The sequence below is a fragment of the Andrena cerasifolii genome, chromosome 6 (assembly GCF_050908995.1).
Source record: "Andrena cerasifolii isolate SP2316 chromosome 6, iyAndCera1_principal, whole genome shotgun sequence".
Classification (NCBI taxonomy): Eukaryota; Metazoa; Arthropoda; class Insecta; order Hymenoptera; family Andrenidae; genus Andrena; species Andrena cerasifolii.
This window is the reverse complement of record NC_135123.1, coordinates 13,648,653-13,664,729: the sequence shown is the minus strand read 5'-3', so window position 1 is coordinate 13,664,729 and position 16,077 is coordinate 13,648,653. Positions and strand designations below refer to the sequence as shown.

Sequence of the window (16,077 nt, the reverse complement as noted above, 5' to 3'; positions counted from 1 at the left end):
CTTTGCCCGAATATCAAACACTCGAGTATCTTCAGGCCTCGGACAGCTTCAGTCACGTCCATTTCTCTGGGGTACTTGAAATAATGAGGTTGGAACCGAAACGAATTTTACTTATCCCCAGCCTCGCGGTCTCGAATATTTCGAGTACCCAGTCAGCTCTGCCGTCAGCGATTTATTTCCCTTGTCCTTCTTGGAAACGTTCCTCCGCGTTCCAATCGGGCAACCTCGCCTTTTGTCTCTCTTGGCCGCATTGTTTCGCGGACCTTCCAGCACCGAAAGTGCCTGAATAGGCTCCGCCTCGTAAACATCCACCGTTCGACGCAATTTCGGCTAACCACCGTCTCGATTGTCTACTATGTGTCTCGGTTTTGCCGTTTCCTTATCGAAGATCCGTGTACGTTGACCATACTACAAGGGATGTTGAGTAATCGAGGATCATGGGAGTTTGCTAAGATAACGCGTGTTGGATTTCATTCACCCGCATTTGGCGATTGTTAACCTAAACACCATGGTACTTTCATTTTTAGTAACCTCCAGTTAAATGATCGAGTGAAGAAATCATGAGTAAAAAGGTGGGTTAATAAAAGTACCGGCATATGAAGTTAGCCTAACTCTCAGCGACTCCAAAAATTCTTTGGATTCTCCGAAGACTATCTATGAAATGTCCCCTCCCAGAACTCTTTAAATGTTTCTTACGACCGCAGCTCCGAGGTCAAAAGTTCTCTTTTTCATGGTCCTCCGCCGACTCTTTTCCCGCGACTAACCGCCCAAGCGAGTTTCCCCAAGCAGGCGTCTCTTGCAAGCCCGTTACTTCTTTCTCCCTTTCCCTCTTCTTTTTCCGCCGACTATACCCTAGCTTCTGTGCCGACGTCTGTTGCCGTACTCCACTTGACTTGTTTCTGTGATACATCTCTGAGAAATGTTCAAGTAAACCCATTTCAACATGCCGACAGACCATCAGCTAATGTTCGAGATAGTAGACGCGGGTGGAGGGTATCGAGAGGATCGAGAGCTGGAAGCTTTAAAATGAATGCCGGTGAAAGAAGGAGGAATAAATGGGATCGAGGCAACGTTATCGTTGGCTGCGTTATTCTGGCATCTGCTGTCTCGACATCGCGAACAACTTCGCTCTTTTAACGTCGCTACTTTGTCGAAAGCACGGGCTGCTGCGTATGCGGATGTCTGGGACCAGGAAGGAAGCTGGGTGCTGATAAAAGTATTCCGGGCGACCGTCGGCGTCGATAACTCACAGACCCGGCTTCCTACGAAGATAGATCCCCGGTGCTTCGTCAATGACTATAATGGCCGCTCATTCTTCGCGAATTTTTGCGATCGAGACTGTTTGTTCGCTCGTTCTCGATGACGAATCCGTTTTCTTGTGCGCGCTGCAACCGATCGCGGGCTGTAATAAGTGGCGCGAGGGTTGGGGAACGAAATTGCGGGCAAAAAGAAATTGGGGACTCAGAATAGAGCGAAGAAGGGCAGATGGAACGATGAGATGCTCCTCTTTCTTAAACAGTGATTACAACGTATTGGATATGAATTTGTTCACGAAGGATTATGGTTCACAACAAACGACTTAAGGGGTTACAGCCACCTATGTTCAGGAATTTTTTTTGGGAAAAGTATAAGTGAAAATCATACACAATGTTTTTCTACTAAAAGATACATCTTTGAACTATATTATTCTAAATTTTCACGAGATATTATTATTAACTAAAGGAGATGTCGGCTTGGCTGTGAGTCGTGTTTTTTTTTAAGCATTAACTGGTGGACATTACCTAGGCTAAACGATGCATCTGAAAGCAAAGTTCAAATAGATTTTAGAAATAAATAACTTCCAGAAGTACCTGACATTCTCATATTTTTAATTTTTGCTTTCAATTTTGCAATAATAGAAATACTTGCAAAACCTTCTTGAAAAAAAGAACATTTTTGTCCACGAAATTCGATATTTCAACTTCAAACGATCGCCCATTTGTACTAAAATACAAAATTAAAATTCGGAGAACGTCAGGTACTTCTGTAAGTTATTTACTTTTCAACTCTATTTGAACTTTGCTTTCAGATGCATCGTTTGGCCTAGGGAATGTCCACCAGCTAATGCTTAAAAAAAAAACACGACTCACATCCAAGCCGATATCTCCTTTAGTTAATAATAATATCTTACGAAAATTTAGAATAATATAGTTAAAAGATCTATTTTTTAGTAGAAAAACACTGTGTATGATTTTCACTTATACTTACCTCAAAAAAAATTCCTGAACTTGTATGCTTTTTTCGGGCCTCTAAGTGATAGCAACCTTAGTAAGAGAATTATTAAACTTATTCTTTTAAGCGTGTATGGATTAATCCGTACGCAACCCTCTATATATATGCATCCCGAGGGTATCAGATAAAAGTGACGTTAGGTGTAAAAGGCGGGAAATGCATCGAAGGTTGTAAAACGCGGCGGAAATTCTTTTAAAACGCGTGATTTATGTTCATCGATAACTAACCGACGTCTGCTAGTCGCGCTTGCGAATGGAAAAAACGGTAGCAATCCCGGCGGGAAGGTAATAATTCGAGGCGTACACGGCGATCGCGAAATCTTTTCCGCCCGGTTGCGTGACGTTACCTAACCGTACATTATCATTTCCCGCGCGAACTCGCGGAAAGGAGATTGAAGGATCGATCGAGAAGCGGCCTGGCGTCCCGAAACTTCCAGCTCGGCTGAAAATCTCTCGTTTTCCATTACGCGGCACCGTAATCTAGACCTCAAATAATTGCCACTTACCATCCCCTCTCGCCAATCCCATCGGGGACGTTGAGGACTCGATGTCTCCGCACATTTTGTAAATAAACATCAGGAATGTGACCGCGAAAAGGGGATGGAATCTGGACGAGTTGCGAAGTCGATCTGCGAATAAAATGTTTGACGAGGGTCGATAGACCGGCAGCCACGCGTTGATGAAAGTTGGATGGGAGCAAAAAGTCACCAGGGCACACGCGAGCCAGTTATCCCCTGATGAACGAGGATTCGGGTTCAAGTGTACGAGGCGGAAAGATGGAAAGATAAACGGGCGCAAATGGGGCGCATAATTGATCTCATCGTGAAACTGCCCTGTACGAGTGATACACTCTCACCCTACGGATACCGTGATTTGTAAAAATCGAACAACTCGAATGTCCCAGAGGATGCACCAAAAACCTCTGCAAAAAATGATACACCCGCTTTGTTTTTTTACTTAAGGGGAATTAATTTTGTCTGCGAGACTCATAGTACGTTAACAATTAATGTCTGATGATTCTCAAAGGAATCTACGACTTCATTCCCATTTAGAAACTACTCAATTTGATAATTCATTATTCCATAGGAAACGCTATTTTCGGATCGCAGTTCTCGAAGTTCGAGATCGCTGTGTATCAGGGAGAATTTCTTAAACAATGAGACGTGATATTCATATCGTGCACGTTCGGCGACATCCACCTTCCGAGCGACAAACTTGGTATTCCCGTTTATTCATACCACCAACGCCCGTCCCCCCTTTCGTACCAACACGATAACACCACTGACTAATCCTCCTCTCATATGTTGACTATGTTGCGCTCCGTCGTAAACTTGGAATCACACGTGTATGTACTGCTGCTGGGGGATGCTTTTCCACGCGCGCTGGGTGGCCCATAAAGCTGTGAACCTTTCCCCTAGCGCGTGTAATGATTCGCACAGACTACTGCGCCGCCGTCACTTATGTACACGTACAGTTTCAATGTGTCAAGCGTGCAAGCTGGGACAGCTGAAATTGCAACCCTGATTTATATTAATATCGGTCTTAGAGGCAAAGTGGTCACGAGAAAAGTAAATACTTTTCAAAGGGGATGTAAAGTAATTGGCGACCAAAGAGCTATTATTGAAGAGAAGTATTGAAATGTAATTTCATCTTTTCACCCCTCTTTTTAACCTTTGTAACCACTTGCGACGCATAAAATATATTAGCCACGTTACTGATGTAATAACTGGACCTTTAATGCTTCAAAATTTCATTTCACACTGATCCTGCGAAAATTTAGACAGTGATTTACTGATAGATTAAAAGCAAGTGCTTCGCGTTGTGCGTTCCCGTGAATTCTTATAAATTTTCCTCCCCTTTGTCGATTAAACCTTTCCGTGCTTTTCTGCTGTTTGAAATTTCAAATTCTGCCTAAATTCTCGGTAAATCGTATCCTCGAGTACAACCACTTGCATTTTGTTTAATTGTCGTTCTGCTCATTAAAACTTTCCCCTAGGCAACGCTAGATTCGAGTGCTTCAGATTTCCACTTTCTCTTTTTCCCTGAAAACTGGTGCATACTTTTTAGCCTAGCTCTTCGATCTGTCCTACAGGTTTTTCCTAAAATTTGGTTGACTTCCCCAATAAAAATCGAACTATTGGAACCTGAGGACAGTTGTTTTTAAATTTAGATTCTCTCCCTTGGTTTGAAAAAAGTATCCACATCAAATGCTAGCACTGGTGTCTTTTCAAGTTACCCATTCACTCCTCTCTCGCGAGCCTCCACTCTTTCAGAGAACTGGCTCGTTACACTCTCAAGGATCTCCCCCGACTAATTGACTCGTACGCGGCTCTTTCGAACTTTCACGTCCCATCGCCACATGCACATGCCCAAACAGGATACGCGGAGGTCACCTAACGCTCCACGTTGCAATCCTTGAAACCCGAAGCACTTGTGCTGTACCCTGAGGAACGCTGGAGAGCAACGAAAGAAGTCAAACAAGCCCTTATTATTCGTGACCACGTGGAAGGGATCCCCGCGATCCGCTGAATTTCAGCCACGAGACTTTTTCATTCGAATGTTCCCTGCAATCGTCAAACAAACTGGAGCTTCGGTTTCAACTTTCGATGCGCCGCAACCGAAAACAAAAGGGACGGAGGGGGGGGGGCAGAACTCGTAAAAACAGCGACAGATTGGTTTACAAGCATCGGGGGAGAGCAGGAGCTACACTACCACAGGCCATGGTGTTCCAACAGGAACGTTTCACGTATACCTAACGCAACAAATGCGAGGGTGGGCCAGGGGCCGTTTAAACGACGCGTCTCGGTGGCCGTGGAGGTACAATTTCGCGAAACAAATTGGAAAGTGTCGTGTCTCGGACTGCTTCCACCCTGTAACGAACGAGGTTTCACCCTCGACGTTTCGTACGCCCACATGCCCCTAAGATAATTGGCTATTTACTTTTGCGACGTGGCTTAATAACCGACGTATCTATCCTCCCTTCGCCGAGGATTTGGAAAAATCACCTTGCGGATCGCCCCCGTTATTGGCTGCCCTCTGTATCTCACCAGGGAATTCGTGGAATGTCGGTTTAATAAAGGCAGACCCAGTTGCGCTCAACAGAACGAATTTGGGTTCTCTTTGTGCCCGACAAATCGTCTCTGATAGCGAAGTGTCCAGATCATGGATGCCAGGTTCTGTACGAGGCAAAACGAGGCAAATTTCTTCCCCAGTGCCGTTTAACGATCGCCACGCGGCAGATGTTTCGGTGGAACATAATTTTCGGCGCTCTGCGGCCGACGCACACCACGATAACATCGTGCACCGCCAAATTACACGAGCAATTGTGTTAAAATAGTCGTTCGCCTTGCGGTGGGTTCGTCCACAACTCTGCGGAACAGCAGCATTCGCTGCGCTCTGTGGTCGGGAATAAAAAGAATCCGTCGTGAATTCGATGGAAATTAATTTTACCTGGTTTTTCGGGCTTTGGGAATCGCGCGTGCGGACGAAGTGGGCCATGGACTTTGCTTTCCAATTAACGATTCATCGAAACGTTAGAAACTCTCTTTCGAAGTGAACCGGTGCAGTGTTGAATTCGACAGATTTCCAATTTATATATATATATATGTTCCGAGTGACTGTTTCCTCCCATGAGCCCACCCGAAAATAAATCCGCTGCTCTGGACTTAATTAGGAGCAATGTCAAGGTGGCGTCCAATTAGTGCCACTCTTAATTAAAGAATAACACTGAAAGAAGCTAGAGAGGTCCAACGCCGGAAAATAGACAGTACCAATGTCAAGCCTGGCACATCAGTAAGTTCTTGTCCTTCAGAGCAATGTCAGCGTCAAAAAAATACTGTCTTTTTAAATACAATTCCAAGATTTACGAGAAACCGAGGTCTTCACGCGAGACGTGGGTATTTTCTTATATAGAATCTGCAATGGCGATCGAATAAGCCTCAAGAGCAAAGAAAAGCTTGACAGTTCATGATGAACTTGACGAGCTTTGTTATAAGCACATTGACTGGGGCGACTGAATTCAGACAGTGATGGGTTCATTGTGGAGTGGATACCCAGCAGGCACGTGAGGGAATTCCAAACTTTCCGGATGCCACGAAGGAAAACCCAACTAGCGAACTTTCCTTGCCGCTTTTTACGAACACGTTGGTCCATTGAATGCGAGGCATCGTCAGATAAAAGGGTATCGAGCCTCGTCGAACGCTGCCAACTGCTACGTACCAATTTCCAAACTCAGGAGATATCCAACACATTTATTTATTTATTTATTATTTATTTCCGGGACGGGCTTATTAACAACCAAATATACGCCACAGTAACAATGAAGCATCTATGTGAAAAAGCATCGCGATATGCGTATTTATTTTAATAAAATATTTTTTTTCAGCGAACCCCCTCATACACTCGTTTTTATAAAACACTTACCCTGAACGCCATAAATACCTATTCCCGCGACAGCCACGCTTTCCGTATTCCCCTCAAGAGGCTGAATTTCCTTGCTACCTAGCTGGGGCCGACAAAATTTTCGAGGCAACCCCTCGCTCGTCCCTAAAAAAGCACCCGATAAATTTCATAAATCGCCGAGGTGTGGCGCACGGCAGAACCAGCCAGTCCTGTTCGTTTGTAAAAAGGGAATCACCGGCGAGAGAGAATTACTTATTTCTTCGTTTCAACTGCGGAAGATGTGCGCTGCTAATTATTTTTTCCGGCCGTGTTAATTATCCCGCCCCGTATTACGACCGCCGTGATAATGAGCGAGAGAGGATAATGGCATTGATGGTGGAAGAGTCGCAGTATGCGCGATATTTCCTGTGTATTTTTTCCATTGTGCGCCGAATTATACTGAAAAGATAATGCATTCAGGGGAAGCGCATTCGTTTGAAGCATGCGGTGGAACCAGAAGGCTTCCGCGAATATGTCGCCTCGCAGGGACGAGCTGGAAGGTTCTTCGAATGTCCAGGTTTAATTATAACGACGGTACATAGACATTTCGTCGTTTTCGCCCGCGGGAAAGCAGTCTCGCGGCTTCGAATCGACGTCCTCGCGATATCAGTATCAATAATTCATGGATAAGCCGACGTATCGGCGTTATTCAAAGGCATATATGTACAAACAGGATTGTCGCCGGGTCGAAATCTATATTGAGAGAGAGAGAGTGTGTGCATCGTCTATTCGTATTGGGCTCATCGATTTACATAAGTCGTTCTACGCGGCTGGTGAATCGATAACGAGCGAAAGAGAGGTGGATTAAGGCTGAACGCGAGACAGTATTTAGATCATATCGGGACCCGTTAAAAATGAACGGTGAAACACGTGTATTCCAAGGCATTCCGTAGCGTCAGCTTACAGCAATCGCTGGCTCCGAAGGTAGTTTGCACATGGCGTTCCAGTTTAATCATACCCACCATTCGAACACTCCTGATTTAGCTTAGGCAAGCCGTTTCTTTCGAAAGTGAAGCATTTTCTTTTTCAATTAATTACAAAGAAATAAATTGAAACTCAGGCTTGTCTTTGACACAATGTTTCTTAACATCATAAACATTAAAGAAACAGATTTGTTTAGTCAAAAATATGGATTACATACGACGCTACAGATGGATCATTAAAGAGGCGTTTTAAGAAAGCTTCTTTCCCACATCAAACTGTGCTTTCAGTAACACGAGATTCAAAACCCAAATACGATGTGTAATTCATCAGTGAGAGCTGCATCGAATAAGTTTGTCGATACCCGTATTATCGTGGCGCGATCGAGTCCTCGTATAACAGCTTTCCAATTTAAAAGCAGAGCACAAACATACGTCGACAGAGGACAATTATATTCGGTGGGCCAGGCCTGGCTTGGAATTCGCGACGTCGGAAAGCCAAGGAAGTTTTATGGCTCCTCGTAGGGCGATTCCGCAATAGTGTTTCCTCTTTTTTCGTGCTTCGAAAGCGACCCTGGAAGGAATAACAGGGGAATGAACGGCTCTGCCTCCGGAACTTCCATCCCCCTGCTTTTTCAACGATCGCCCTCCCCGCCAGCCGCTGATCGTAACGCTTTTTTTCCACGCAACGAGCAAGAAAAACGTGAAACTTTATGGAGTGCAGTTCCGGATATTCGCGCTCCAGACATTCGCCGCTTCTTTCCTATCCTGCATCTGTCTTTGCCCTGTCTCCCGCCTTCCTATTCCCTCCGTTGTTTCGCCCCGGTTTTGCGACGGTTCTTCCTATGGACTCATTTCAATCTCAAGACGCGACGCTGCTTGGAGAAGCAAACAGCTTCTTCCAATGGGAATAATAGCGACAAGGAGCGTTATTTAGCATCTACACACTCATCGTTGATTCTTCGCAGTACATTCCACGAGTCCTCCAATTACCAGCGGGTGCTTGCGTTACAAAAAATTCTCACCCTATTCAGGAAGTGGACAGAACCTAGGAGCTCCAAGTTTCTTACAATTCCAAGGCGCAAACTCATTCCCTGCAACCTGCTATACATTCGCCATTCTTCGACTTCTGTTGCGTCCTTTATTTACATAGGTCCCGCGTTTCGCCTTTTTAATTCAGCACCCCCTTCTATCCTTTTCATGTGCCCCTCCCCCCTTCGTTCCCGAGACTTCTTCGAGAGAATAGTAATCCTCACCTTCGCCACTGTTTTCATTCCTCTTACCCCCGTAATTTCCCGTTCCTTCATTTTTCCTCATCTCGCCCTGTAATTTCTGCTACCCTGTCTTTCGACCCACCCGTACGCTTTTATAAACTTCTTCCCCTCGCTCTTCTCTCAGTGCTCCCAAGGCCATTCCCGCGCACACGCTTCTCTTCTCCCTAGTTCCCTTTATTTCCTTCGATGCGCGAAGTGTTAAAAAATCTAGCACTGCAACCCTCTGGGATCGATTCCGCGCTCAAACCCAGGGAAACAAGTGCACATGTGCCCGGGAAACGTTTCCTTTTTTCAGTCATATTCCGCCCGTAGAGACGCGCGTGCAGACGCTCGCAGGTGCGCCAGCTCGCAACGCGAGATTTATTACCGTATCTCGGGAACGAGGCGTTTGCGGGCACAAGTTGCCGCCCACTTCTTTCACGGTTTTCCAGCGTGGAAACGACCACGCCGAAGCGTTCTTAATTAATATTAATACCTCGAGTGTATACCAAGCGATGGAGTAAGTTAAACTCCAAAGACCATCCAATCGCGACAGTTATTTCGCGGTGGATAGAACGCAATTGGTGAACGAGCGGAAAACGAGATGGGACGATTCAAAGGGTTCCGGCTCAAACTATACAAGCGTCCGCGATCCTGGAGCCCTTACGCGTCAACTGATCCCGCTATGAAACGAATAACCGTATTAACGGAGAATTAGGCGGTGCAGCGGCCGTTTCGATCGTATGCAATTGAGTCTCGGAGCCTGTTACTACGCATCGCACCGCAGCGACGAACGATACGCGTTTAAACGGGGAACGAGGTTATCGGAGAAACAGTGCAACAACAATTCCCCGGGAAAACTCTCCATTCAGGCCTGATGAACGCGTCCCAAGTTGGCGTCGGCTGCTATTGTATTTGCGCAGGGTTTGATCAGATATCGAGCTTCCGCTGGATTACAAGGCAGATCAATGCGATACCGGCGTTCCAAAAGGTTGTAAGGGCGCACTGCAACGTTTGTATCCAAGTCAATCGTGCCTCTGTTCCATCCTTTGAATTTATTGAATGGGCAGGCGCGAGGAAGCACTCGTGTGTTTGTTGCGGCACGCTGCGCTTCTCCTACCGCTTCAAGTACACTTCGGCGAGTTCCCTAATATCCATAATTCCACATTTTTGCATAGTATACAGAGCAGAAGAAATCCTACCCCCTGCGAGCATGTTAGAGCGCCAACGATTTATGAGTCACTGCGATCTACCCCGGTGTCCATTAGCCAGCGGGAATGTTGCAAAATCGAGGCTTCGTGGGAAGCTAATGCACCTCGAGACAAAAGGAAGGGAATAATACTGGGAGGGGATCAAGCGTAACCGAGATAATGGCGTGCAATTTCTTCCCTCGGAGCTGTAACCCTGCAACTCCGAGATTTCCTGGTTCGAATAGGGGAAGGGCAGAGGGAGGAGAAAGGAGCGGATACCACGTGGAGAAAGTTGGCGAAACGAAGGTGGTCGAGAGCTGGTGGAAGAAGCCGATCGCTGGAAAGTTCGTCTGGCTGCCGAGGGACGAATTATTTCCTTCCAGCGACGCGGTCCGCCGCCATGGTTCATCAGTCGCCGATCGATTCGCCACGGGCAGTCGATACGCGGACGCGAAACGATGATGCATCCGTGCAATATATCATCACGTGTTGCGTGACAGGGCATGTTGATGTAACGGGTTCGACGGTGTTACATCTGCTCCGCGTATCGAGGCGCATCGCTGCTCGGGGGACATCGAAAGAATTAATGACCGTGACGGTGTTTTCGGCCGACTATTTCTGGCACGTTGTGATGTCACGCTCCAACGCGACGAACTATGCATAATATACGGGGTGTCACGTTGTTGGCTTCACGAGGACGGCGGCGAAACGTTGACAGAATCGAGAGATATTTTCGAGAGAAAGCGGAAGGGCTTCGAGGGGGATGTTCCACTGTGGCCCGCCCCGCAGCTCGGTGGCATTCTGTGGCATTTCTTCTTCTACTGCACAGACACAATGGGGTGTAATTAGTCGAGGTTATTTAATGTCATTTTGCCAATTAGTGTACCACGTGTGCTGTAACGAGACTGCTCTTGGAAACGCTGATACGTGAAAGGATGATCTTCAGCCGGGCACAAAGGTTTCCGTGATTTCGAGGACGGGTGCTTTTGAAAAATTGTAGCGGTAATTGGTGGAATGTCCTTGGCGGAGTGGGGCATCTAACGCAAGCTACCTGATTAGATAATGCCGAAGGATGATGTAAGTTCAATGACCCAGTTTCTAAGGTATCGAAAGACATCGGGATTTGCAGCTGTAAGCTTGTGATTTCAAAGTTTGCTATGGTTCAAGGTACTTTTGCAGCGAGCAGAAATATTAGCTACATCACAGACGAGCCAGCTGTATTGGTAAAGCACAGGAAGTAATGGAGAGTTACAGCACCTGGGGGAAGTTTAATGTCACGTTTCAATAAGAGCACTTAGTCAACGAAAAGAAATTGATTTCCCCGAAGCCCGCAGGGCACCGAAGGAGCCGCGGCCTTCGTCAGGCACACAACGGGCAAACTTTTTTAATGGAGGAACTTGGGCGAACTGGCTCCATACAGAGTCGGATCAACTAAATCGTCGCAGATTATAACGACACGCGAGAACGTCTCGAAATCTTCGCCTTCAAGTATTTAATACGTGCCGCCTTGCACGAATCGTTCTTTGTTCGAAACTTTCCTCGTCTCCTTTTGAACCTAATCAATCTTCTGTCCACCAACCTCACTGTGCATTTCATTTTCACGCTGATAAATAATGACCACACCCTCCACAAGTGATCCCCAATCTTCTCTAATTAAACCATCATCTTCGTGAAATAGTTACTAGCAATGAATAGAACAATAATATTATCTCAGAGCCACCGCTGGCGCACCACCATTCCGCATTCCAAAAGAGAATCACAGAAGAGGGAGGACGTTTTAGCACTTTCGCCGGTGACGCGGAAAGACTTCATCATCCCCATTCATCGCAGTGCATTACTCCACGCGCACATGCCTCCAGTAACGTACAAGTCCAGCCTAAAGAGCATTAAAACTATGGACTCGACGTTCGTCCAGAACGCGTGCAACACGTGGGAGAGCATAGACGGCATTATTTTCAGTTGCGTGGTCTTCAAATTTCGTGGCCAACGCGACGGAAAAATTCAGCCACATCGACGTTTCAAAAGATAATTTACGTCAGCAACTTCTACCCTTCCGCTGTACTCATCAAAATCTTTCAAACGAACGCGAAATTTTTAATCAGTAAAGGAAAGAATCTCAGCGAGAAAGTACCTGCGGTTACGTCAAGAACTTAGAACATTCAGCTCGATAGAAATCGTCGCAAAATGTCTGCTACAATTAGCCACCTCGTCCGTAGCTATCAGCAAAGATTTTCGCGGGCCGAATTGCGAAATCAATTTTCCTGAATAATTCCCAGCGAACGGGAAACGAGACGTTTCGATTTTACTCCATTACAGGCCCAGCGAGCTGGAAGAATCGCGATCTCCGTCATCGATTTCATTGTTGAATATTTCACGCCGCGTGTACCGGCCACTTTGTTGAATTCCGATCGATCAACCCGCCAACCTGGTATTTAATGGAACGCGGGACGCGACTTTAAGAAACATCCACTTAATAATTTAACGGAAGCCGTTCCTCGGGCGTGCATGGTGCATGCGGTAGTTTACGACACTTTCTACGCTTCAACCAGCGCTAGCTTCGTGCTGCTTAGCGGAAAAATAAAGCTGAACAGTGCACTTAGAGGGCTTTGGTTGGTGGTTCGCCTCCGAAGAGACATAAGGCACGCCCGTCTTCCGGGAGAGGGACACGAGACTCCCAGGCAAGTGAATTGTGTCGTTCTCGGTCAGACCCTAATGTACAGTCGCGATGGGCTTGATGGATCTTACGGGCCTCCATCGAGTCTCGTACATTTTCATCAAAACTTCTGGGGAGACTGTATTTTTCAATATAATCGTGAAAGAATGGGTGGCCAGTAGAGGAATCCGTGCTTGGTCAGACGACACACGAAATTTCGTGAAAATGGACCCAGAAACAGTTGTTTATCGAACAGTCTAGCTATGGAAACTTGCAACAAACAATGAAGCAGTGCTGGAAAGACTGAAGCACGTAGTTGACAATGTTACATGTCCCCCCCTCCCCCCTGGCGGAATAAAAAATTATAATTCACCATTAATTACGAGCACCGCCTGCGCGCGTTCAACGAACACGAGAGATTTATTCGATTTATGTGGCGCGTTGTAATTCAACCTGCAAACGTCACGTACGCCTCGGAATGCAGCATGCAGCGGGGCCAGTATTTCCCTGGCGCGTGCATGTAATGGAACGTGATGCAGTCGACGTTGCACTCGTTCCTGGTCAGTACATACAGTGCCTCCGTAACCATAGTAGTCGTTGACTGTACAGGACAGGCACGTGTTACGTGTCCGCCGAACCACCATCACCGTGCGTTAATTTTTAATCTAGAACCTTTCGTCCGAAGTTATTTCGTGAAACATGGGACCTTTTGCCAGTGTAAAGGCACGGTTAAACACGTGTAATGCGCGCTACACAGAGGGCTGCCAACCGTACTATAATATATAGTATTGTACTGTATTTTTGTCTAAGTAGTGTACTATATACTGTTAGAAAAAGATATAGTACGTAAAAATACTATATTTCTGATACATTTTTGATTATTTCTGATACATTATTTCTGCTACTTCAAAACTTTAATTTTCGAATTTATACTTTAACAGAGAGGATTATTTTCTAGTATATGAAGTGACTGGAAGAGAGAAACAGAGCCAGTCTATTTCTCATTAAAAATGACCTCCTTATATATCTTAATTTGGATTTTCAGTGCAATTAAACCTTTGACATATTTGTTAAAGACAATAAATTAATCACTGATGCAAAATGCAGAAAAATATACATTTAAAAAATAAGATGTCGTTTTAATGTATGTAGTTTGATTTTGTAACACGTGCCTCTCAAAAGTACTATATTCTTCCACAATGTACTATATTGTATCACATTTGGCCTATACTACTATATTTTCCAAAAAAAGTTGGAAACTCTAGCTACAGAACACCATTAAAAGGGTCGTCGTGCCGTATGAAATTTGGAGTGCTTCAGCTGTTGCACTTGTTTAACTCAGCCTTAACGCATCGATGGAAGGGATTCAGTGAAAGTCCAGATTGTTTGATTAAAAAATCAGCTTTTCGATGGTTGAAAATTCCTAACGCGTGTCTTGCACGAAAGCCGACGGTTTTGAGGAGAATTGATCGTTTGGTGGAAATTAGATTCAGCCGAAAGCGTGGGAACGATGACCGATGCGTGACTACGATAGGCTGGCGCGCCGGAATGCAGCGCAGTAGATGCTGTATTTTCCGGTCGGCCAGTAGTATATCAGGCGGCGTGTCAGACGCAGGCCACCTTCGTATCATGGGCGAAACAATGATGTGAGCAGCCGAACAATAATAATGCGACTCGATCGTGCACGCATGGCTACCCTATTACTCACGCGACACGACTAACAATTTCCCCAGCAGCTGCCCTTAGCGTCGACACGTTTCTCATTTATGGACGTCTCCCTTCCCCGTTCACGTCTATGCGAGTATTTGCAAAATCTGTCTTCTTGGTATCACCGATCCAGCGCATCCAATCAATGCGCGTTATTAAAGTCGAGTCTACTAAAAAGCGACTGCGGTTTGTTAAAATTCAATTAACGTAATTAATCACTTTTAATCACATATAATTGCACACGCAAATTCGGTTCAATAACCGTATGCAAATTTCATCGACTGATGTTCGACTGTAATTACTAAATATATTTTCGACCGCTCCATTCTCGTTCTGTTTCGAAAATAAATCAGTGTTTATTACCATATCTACAGCAAGTCCTAAATGGAAACTGAGCCATAAACTGGATTCTCTTCTAACGAGAATACTGATTAAAACCGTGATAATGTCCTCGTTTATCTCTAGATGTAAAACGAATAAAATGTCGTCGTGGGACGATTTCAGAAGACACTGCTGCAAAACCTGTCTCCCCAGTGGGGAACGGGAAGAAGTTTCGAATGAGCGGTGACAAGTTATAAAAGTCCACGGCGCGAAAGAAGCCGCAGGAGAAAGGGATTGATTAACTTTAAATATTATCTCGTCGAAGGAGACAAGCTAAAGGAGAAGGATTCTGTAGGCAAGAAGGAACGCTTCCCTTTGTCCTGGATAAAGTCCTCGAGATCAGCTGGCTGATGCCTAGAGAGATCGTTTCCACAAATCTTTTGTCGTCGCGGCGTTGCTTGTCCGAGGATAATAATCGCGGGGCAGCTGCGGAGCGACGCGAAGAAAAAATGAAGATGGTCCGCTGCCAAGAGACGAAGAAACCGAGAGAGTAAACGTGAGAAGAAATGAAGAAGGCTGGAGGGAAGGCAACACGCGGCACACCGAGCCGTGGATCGTTGCGGTAAATAAAGGAACGCGTGAAAACCAAGCCAGCGCACGACGAGGTGAACCATCACGATCTCCGAAGATGCATGGAAATGGAGCAGCGACCCTTTGCAATCTCGTAAAGATAGAAATTCCACGACCTCCTCGAAACTGCCCTTCTTAACGCAGCCTCCACTCAACCACAAAATAAGTTATTACCAACAACGATGTTCATTCGCCCCAACATTTTAAGGGAGGCTCGATTCCACCCTCCACTCTTTCCACGTCGGACGATTTTTCAAACTGCACCCACCGACGCTCGAATCCTTATCAAACACGTAAACCTACTCAGCCAGCCCGTTCGCGCTCTATCGTACTTCTCGAATCCCACCCCCTATTAAGAGCGCACCCCTCCCCTCCGCGCCTATTCACACTTTTCACTCCGATCCGCACACTCGCGGCCGCGTCTGAAAAAGTCTTTTATTTCTCCCCTCGAGTGGCACGCGAAACGCCGGATTTTTCAGTCGTCGCGGGATCTCTTTATGCTCCCTCTTGTGCCGCTGCTCCCTCGCTATTTTTTTTTTCCTTCCCCGTCGTTTTAGGCGTTGCTTTTTCGCCGGGCGGAAATATCCTTGAAATTTGTCCAGCGTAAAATTGAACGTCAAAGTGGCCCCCCCGCCGGCCTTGTTTCTGCGACGGCGATAAAACAGTCTCAGGCTCTCGCCGGTTTCCATTAAC

At 45.9% G+C, this 16,077-nt stretch overlaps 1 protein-coding gene across 2 annotated transcripts in view; it reads right to left on the bottom strand.

The window, feature by feature from the left end:
- Positions 1-16,077, bottom strand: part of Sk (small conductance calcium-activated potassium channel) — a 166,969-nt gene that overhangs the window by 83,084 nt on the left and 67,808 nt on the right. The gene's annotated exons all lie outside the window — the stretch shown is intronic.